The sequence below is a fragment of the Mycteria americana genome, chromosome 5 (assembly GCF_035582795.1).
Source record: "Mycteria americana isolate JAX WOST 10 ecotype Jacksonville Zoo and Gardens chromosome 5, USCA_MyAme_1.0, whole genome shotgun sequence".
NCBI classification, from domain to species: Eukaryota; Metazoa; Chordata; class Aves; order Ciconiiformes; family Ciconiidae; genus Mycteria; species Mycteria americana.
This window is the reverse complement of record NC_134369.1, coordinates 11,012,406-11,021,280: the sequence shown is the minus strand read 5'-3', so window position 1 is coordinate 11,021,280 and position 8,875 is coordinate 11,012,406.

The window sequence follows — 8,875 nt, the reverse complement described above, 5'->3', positions numbered from 1 at the left end:
TACACAATATATGATTAACCTGAATAATTTCCATTTTTATTCAAATCTCTAATGAATATCAAAGACAAGAATGGAAAGTACCAAACCTAGTGTCTAAGTCTGCAAGGATTTTAGATATTGAATTATGAGCTTTAATGAGAGCAGGCCCTGAATAGTTACTTACTAGATGGAAAAATGCAAATAATGGAAGACATGAGAAAGTGGTACAATTGGAACTTGCTTTCAACATTTCATATGGCTCAACATTTCATATGGCTTTATATATATTTAGTATATGACATGCATATGCCCTTTTCCTGCGGCTTTGTGTTTTGGATTGTGTCTCCTCTTACAGCAGTCAGAGACACTAGCTAAAAAGGATTAGAGTCTTGCAAAATCTTTCTTAAAAATTAACTGCAAGTACAATAAATTTATTTAAATGTTGATTAACTGAACATGCTCATTAGTCTATCTATACATATTAATCATGATGTAGTCAATTATTGAACAAAATAACTAAAATCCTGCTCAGTCATGAGAAGATATCACATAATGAAAAAAGACCTTATTTCTATCCTTTGCTTTAAAGTTGACAGGTAGTCAAGACTTCTAGAGAAGTAAAGAAACTCTTTGCATGTTAACATACACTTCAAATGGAAGAAAGAGGCTTCGAAAGTACCTCACAATTCCCAATAAATTCTTTCAATAGCGTAATGTTTGCAAAAATTCAGAGCTCCTGTTCATAAGCTACTTAAATGCAAGATGACTAAGGTTGATTTAATTTTTCTTCCTGATCCCATATTTAAAGTATGAGTATCATTTAGACATCAGTAGATGAAAAGTATGTCAATGAAGGACAAGTACAAATTCAAATTACTAAGGAGAAAAATTAACTTAATTTCAGTGTGGAATGTTTGTAAGCAGTGTGTAATCAGTCTTCAGTTTAAATGACTCTTAATTAAATAATCTATTATTATGTTCACTGGAAAATCAAGCCTAAACATGTACAAGTGCAAAAGCTAAAAGATCCAACTACATTCAGCATTCGAATATAAAGAACTTTTAGTACATTAACGTTGGCCAAAAATATGTTTTTGTCTGTGCAGGTTTTGGTGAGTTGTTTTGGTTTTTTTGGTGGGGGGGGGTGGTGTGTGTGTGTGTGTGTGTGTGAGGGGGTGTGTGTGTGTGTGAGGGGGTGTGGGGTTTTTTTGTTGGTTTTTTTTTTTTTTTTTTTTAATCCTTAAGGGTATGAAATGCAGCTGAACAATCCATTGCATGTTTCACAAGGAGTAGTAGGGGCCAAATTCCAGCTCAAGGTACAAACATTAAAATTCCCATGACATTCATGAGTGTCATACATTCACATCTGAGCGCAGTCTATCCATAAACAAATATAAGCCTACAAGGAGACATTCTCCAATGCTGTTTGAGAAGTCTGTTGCTCACTTGTCACTTGGGCACACCCATGCCTGACTTTCTTTTCAGCAAATAGCATTATCCTCTATACCCCCCACTCTGAAGCAATTACTCACTTCAAAAAATAATAGAATAGTAGTCCCCAAGCGACTGCATTCAAACATCTTTCTTGATGCTAAGCAAACATCACGTCATTTGGAGCATCATGCCTAAGCTTGGCCCTGTTTCTGAAAAAGGATTAGCACAAGCCAACCAGTCTGGCAGGACTGACAGTCATTGACTTCAAATCAAACATCATCTCCACCCCAGAGTATGCCCACAGGGGCTTCCTTTGCGAGATTTGCTGAGGGGAGAGAGGGTGTGGATAAGACACCGAAAGCCACCTCTCAACTTGGGAACCCAAGTCCCGCTTTCAGAAGAGGTACAGGTTTCTGTGTCTTTGACTACCAGTGAGACCTGTCCTCCAAAATGTTGTTGCTTTCGAAAATCATGTGTTCAGAATCACTTAGACTCTTTTTGAAAATTGTAGCTGTGCTACATAATTCAAATGTTATGCCTTTGCTACTTAAAGTTGTAAACTAATAAGAAGGGAAGTATATTACATTATTTATATATAAAAAACTATATATATATAATTTTTCTCCTGGAAGACCAGGAGAAAAGTTTTACATAGAGAATTTTAGCAATTTCATACTTTGAAACCTGTCTGCAGTTACCACTGATGACTTTCTCACACTTCTGAAGAATTGCGTCCAGTTCGTATTAAAATACAGACAGGACAAACATGGAAATATTTAAGATCTTTCCTAAGCCCAGCTTTTCTATGTCATAGTAATACATGGGTAGGAAGTGAATAAGTCAGCACTGTCCCACTGAACTGTTTTTTAAAAGCTCACATTCATAACACTGTAGTATTCTCCTTGTTGAGCATACACATCTCAGTGCCAGATCTGACCAGGTCGTGAGCAAGACAATCACAAAGGTTTATTGTGAAAGCCTAGGTTTCCACAAATCCAGATGCCTGACTTAGCTAATGCTCAGCTGATGTCAAATTTGCAGAATAGAAAAAAACATCCAATTGTCCCAGCTCCTGACTTCTTTCTAAGAAGTGCTCCTACATCCATTTTACTTTCACAGAATGAAACCCAAGTCAAGAGCTGTGACTACTAAAGGCATAAGCTTAGCTCTGCTACCACACCAGGATGCTAAGAATATGAGACATACCCAAAGGCAGCTGGAAGAAACACCACTGCACAGGAACACTCAGTCCCTGGTTCCCTAGCTTTGGAAACCTATCAATGCCTTTGATCAAGGAAGAAACCTCAGCACTGCAATCTTGCATTCAGGATTGCAAGAGTTTTAGGCTACTGTAATTAACATTACAGAATATCAGCGCTGATAACAGAATCGCTTCGGCACCTTGAATAAGCGAGATCACTAACAGATCCCCATGACAGCCCCACTTTGCGGGGCAGAGCGTGCAAGCTGGGCTACCGCCGGAGTTCACAGGCTCCCGACACTAACTCACAGATCCACTGCTAGTGGACCCACGAATACCGATTCAGCAGGCTAATACAGGTCGTTGTTCTGCTGTCCAGCCCAGTCTTCTCCTACTGGCGTAAAGTAATCAAGCGTGGGTTTGCCAGATAAAAATAATACATCAGTAACGGTAATACAAGCTAGACCAAACTCATATCTGAGGTTCATACTTCAAATACTGGCCAAGGGAGTGAATAAGTATTACGTATTTATTATTTTCTGCTATAAGTCTACCCAGCAAAAGAGCTAGAACCCATAACTCCATAGACTTCAAGAAGTTTAATATTCATGACTGTGAGAAAAGATGCATCCACACAGAGCAAACTTGAACAGTAATCTGACTTTGGAGAATCATGCCATGTAGTGTGCCATTTTTTTTCCTCTGACATCATTCTTGTCCTGACTTTACTACACTGCATAAAAGTGGGAAGGAGAGATGCACACACAGATCCCTAAGATGTGTTACATTGATAGTTTTGAGATGTTTATGGAGCAAAATTGCATGAAAGCAGATGTTTACAGAAAGCCTTAACATTAATCTTATGCTGGTAAAAGCAATCTAGAGGGAAGAAATCCACTTATACACAAATGTAAGGCATTGATATCAATCTCCCTTTTTTTCTGTCATTTGGCAAAGGGAAGAGAAGAATCTTAGTCATTACTGTTGGGTGGACTTCTAGCCAAAACTGATTGCTAGAATCATTTAAAAAAACCCTCTCTTAGCCCAGTCAATATTTCACGGAAGAAAAAACTGCCAAAACTTTATGTCAGCAAGTTAAAAGAGGCAAGACCATATGACCACGTTCACATACAAAAATCTAGTCAATTTTGTATATACAGAAAATTCATACATCCTCATCTTCAGCATCAGCTGCAAACATTTATAGCCTGAAAACAAACATTCAGGGAGTGTCCAGACTAGCCTTTCTAAACAGCAAACAATTAACTCAAGGCGAAACTATACTGCAGACATGCCCGAATCCAGACTGTGTTTCATTCCCTCTGGCTGAGAGAAGAACTGAGGTTGAGTGGAGAAATAACTTTTTTTCTGGGAAGCAAGCAGAAGCCCTACTGCTCTGAAGAAAAGCCGTGAGAGAAGAAATGGGTTGGAACAGCAACAAAGCAAGAAGTAGCCAACAGCTGACACTGGCACTTACTGCTCTCTTCCCATGCAACTGCACGACAGCATTCAAGGCAAGAAACGTGGAAAAGGAGCACTACAGAGTGGGATTTGCAGCGGCGGTTTTAACACGTTTCAAAATATTCCTTCCTTATTAGGCACCTCATCAGCTAATTGTCCCAGTGCTTGAAAAAAGTCCTGGCTTTTCTGACAAGAGAGAGCTGCTGCTAAGTAGCATCCGACACAGCTTGCCCAAGGACTTTGCCTCCCCTCCCAGCATGGAGCAGCCGAACAGGCCAACCGTTTCATCCCGAGTATGTTACAATGACAGTTACCCTCCTCATCTTGTTGCAGTAGGGAAGCCAAAGGAAGACATAGAGGAGCTGCAGCATCTTGGCAAGGGACCTTATTAGGCAAACAAAATATATTAATCTTTTATATAAATCATCCACTGTGTTGCAGGCAATTTTGATGTGTTTTAGGAGTCATGAGAATTGCTACAAGATATGATCTATACTTAACAACTCAATCCGCTCAGCCAGTATCCATGCCAGCAGTGATAACATCTGCTGTCTTCACGTGGCTGCATCTTCTCTACACAGTTGCATTCATCTGCATTCTCTCTCCCTGCTACTTATGTTTGCTTTCTCCCTTTGCCCCCTGCTTTTTCAGACCTTCGTACAAGGCACCAGCCCCCTCAGGACACCTCTTGCTCAAACTCCACTGGGTGCCAGTGACCTCAGGAGACTGGGAGCAGGGGCGAGGAGGCAAGCAGCCAGCTCCTGGGGGAAGGTGAGCAGTAGGAGGGAACTCCTTTGACCAAAACACCGTGTTTCTTCAGGCATTCAAGGCCTTGGAACAGCACAGTGCAACAGTGCAAGCCCCATAATGATATTTGGGCCCAATATTTCTTCTGAATAGAGACTCTCCCTAGGAGATTCCACATTTATAGGAGTACATTAATTACTCATTCAGATGCTTTTTAGCTCCACTTTGTTGCCGTTAAACCAGGAACAGAACCGTGCAACTGAGCAATTTACCAGGCACTTAATTGAGCTACAGACCTGGAGTAGTGCTGTCTGCAGCTTAGTCTCACAACTTCGTTCCTACAGGGGCTGAGAAAGAAACCACAGGAAACTATGAGAATGATATATTATGTCTTGGTGAGCATTTCTCAAATACACCACCTTGGGAAAAGCAAGGCTTGGGAGTATTATTGAATCTTCTAATGATTCCAGATGTTCAGATTATGTTATTAGCCAAAAAATTAATTTTTTTCCTCCTGTACTGTAAAACCATGAACTTTTCTTTCATATGATGAACAACGGTGGCTTACTATAACACATGATACAAAGGTGGCAGCTCTTAAAACAATCATGAAGATTCACCTAAAAAAAGAACTCAATAGCAAAGTGCTGTTCCTGGCACTATTCCAAATCAATCTCTAGGATATATCCGAGGCAGAATTTATGGTCCATAAAACCGATCTATAATTCTAACTTGGTTTGATTTCAACACAGTAGCTTAAAATTAAATATTTAGGTAGCTTAAACAAAAGTGGCTAGAGGCTGGATATATCCCGGACTCTGGAACTGGCTTCCTTCCTCCACCTAACACAGTTTGAATTACTGTCTTTGGGGTGCACTATTTTGCAACCCGTGAAAAACAGAGAGTTGAAAAAACAGGTAGATGTGCAAGCCAGCTGTGTGGGTTACAGTCTTTTCACAGTAGTCTAGCCTAATATATTTTTAGCAATTCATTTCAAGAAATCTTTACATCCCTTTTTCACACTTGAGAGTATCAATAAACTCAGCTCTAAGGAAGAAGCAAGAAGGAGAAGCCTCTCCCTTCCCTACACCGTTTTCTATAAAAACAAGCCCTGCCTTTCCCCTCCCTGAGCATACGAAGGGGATCAGTCTTTGGCCATTAGGCGAGATGTACGTGACAGTAAGTTAGCATACCAGCTACTGTAGTTGCTCTACACCAGACACACTTTGATCTTACGATCAAAACGTATTTTCATTTTGAACATTTGCATCTGTGCTATAGATGTATGAGCTCTAGTCATGAAAACAGGCTGTGCTCATAGGACTATGCAAAACATCCCTGAGTTTTATACGGTAGTTCCTAGGAGTTGAGAGAAATAACAGCAAGAAGGGCTCGGAAGGCATAACAACCTCTTTTATTAAGCAATTTATTGTGTTACTCTCCACCTCCACAACCTTGGGGAAGAGGCTGGGATACATGCTTATAGGCTCAGTAGTGAATTAGATGCAACTCGTATGAAAAATACATGGCTCTTGCCGATACAAATCAGACAGAGTATTCCACAATTAACTGCTAACTTCTGCTTTTAAGAGGATGGTTGTGAAGGAAGAAAAGCCCTTCCCCTAACTATGTAATTATTTTGTATATTTAATTCTTTCAATATGAACAAAAATAACCTAGAACTTTGCTAGGGTATCATCAAGGTTGGATGTCCAAAGTCCTTGCTAGAGAAAATATACTTTGTTCTTATTTCTTAGAAAGCTGCAATTTGGAATTGCTCAGGACATAGGAAAGTTCAAATAAATTACTGTTTGTATAGCACTCTTAGATCTCCAGATGAAAAGCTTGAGAAGTGCATAATATCAGCCAGAACAGCTGTAACATTATGTATAGATGCGAAATGTCATGGTTTAGCAATTTGTAATGGCATCAGTTTTCATCCGGTGTCCCATGCAAAGCATTCAGTATTAAGACCAACATTATCTTTGTGATCAGGACAACAAAGTCCTAGATGGCTTTTCTTTCTCATACTGGCATTAATTAGCCTCAGATTCTAGGGTTCCACTTGAAAAAATAAGGAACGCACAGTAATCAAAGCCACATCTATATATGTATAAACATGCCAAAAGTCAGAAGACTTTCATAGATGCTGCCCAACAAACGTTTAATCTTTTGAAACTTCGCGGGGGAGAGGGGAAGTTCGGTTTGTTTCACATCCTTTTCAATGCAAAAAAGATGCTTGAAGGACCCCCTCTGCTATTGTGCTGCTAGTAAACAGATTTTTTTCCAAAGTGTATGTGCCAAGCTGCCATGACATCTCCTCAGGGAGGCCTTTAAGCACAGGCTGGCACCCGGCTTGCTCAGGCCAACTTTAACCACCGCCTCCATTACAGTGGGATACGGGCAGCCTACAACAAGGAGCGGGTGCACAAGGCAGCTTCTGGTACTCGCTGAAGGTATGGGAGGAGGGAAAGGTCAGGGTGCTTTTACGAGGACCTTGGGTGGGCACAGCTTCAGTAGGAAGGGTGGAGGTAACTGCCACCCAAGAGCAGCCCATAGCCCAAAGATTAAGGAGCTCCAAAAGGAGGTGGGAGCAGTGGGTTTGGATCCCCTTAGGCAAAGGAGGGACCTAAACCTGGGTAACCTGCTTTCTGGATGAGACTTCAAAGCTGGGACTACTCCTCCTCTCCCACTCACACGCCCTGAGGTGTGGTTTTACACACACCCCTCGCACCGCGCTTCCTAATGGCTCTCTCCAGGGCTGCGCACACCGACGGATCAGCGGGGTGGCCCCTTCCGCTGCGCTCCAGGTCCCCTACGCACCCCACTCCACCCGAGGAGCTGCCCTCGGGATTCTGCAGCTCACCTCACGGGCCCTTTCTGTGCCTCGGTTCCCCTCTATGGAAAGGAAACAGCACTTCAGAAAACCTCACCGAGTCGGTGAAGATAAAATACACGAACACTAAGCTGTCGGAGCATGAAACCAAATATTTGTAAGACTGATAGATTGAAAGACAAGAGCCCCGAGTGCCTCACATGCCACCTCTGAACCGAGGTGCTAGAAGAGGTTTCCCCACATGCTAAAGAAACTTGGAGCTCCGCTCCTCTGAGGGCCCTGAGCCCAATTGCATTAAGGCTTACATAGGTCCTGCAGGGGGAAAAGAAAAGCATCTCTCAGGTTACTGAGAGGCTGCTGGGAGCACCTCTGAGGGCACTGAATTGCACAGGCTGATTATTCTGTGCCAATAAGCTTTGCTGAATGTAAAATTAAGGCAGCTAATTAATGTAAATTCAGTGTTACATTAGCCATAATCTATTTAAGCGATATGACTGCAATGAGGAAGCTCAAAAACTGCTCAGGACAAGACAGTGTTCCGTTTTAAATAGAAAAAAACTTTCATTTGGATAGACTACATTTCTTTTCTCCCATTTGTTTTGTATTGAAAAATTCTGGTGAAGGATTAAGTGCCACTAATGGATTCAGTGCTTATCCTTTAGCTCTGCTTAACAACCATAATAAAACATACGCATTTTGAGATATTATTAATTTTTAATTTTTTAAGCTTTTGAAAACTTCAGAAATATATTTCACTCGCTGAACTTCTTTTAGTTTAGTAATACCATGAAACCTACATAACTGTTCTAATATTTACTAGTACTAACCTGTTCCCACTGAAGTCAATGGCAAAAATATCATTGTTTTTACTGAGTACAGGTTCAGGCCCATAAGAATACAAAAAGATTTAAAAAAAAAATCACATTTTGAATAACATAAACCTCATTCTCAACATAACCCAATTTCTTGCAGTAGCTTCAGTGCCTTTCCTTTCAAGGATTTGTATGCTGGAAATTCGAAGGGGTTTTTTTATACCTTTTAATACTTTTTTTAATGCTCATAAACAAATATGTTAACAGGCTCAAAAGATTTATTAGTCAGTCTTAGAATGACACGGTCAGTAGATGAACTCTCTAGCAAGCTTCTTTCTTGCTGTACTTAAAAGATTAGTAACAAGGGAGAAAACAGAAAATCTGAATTGCAAGAGCTTAGTGTGT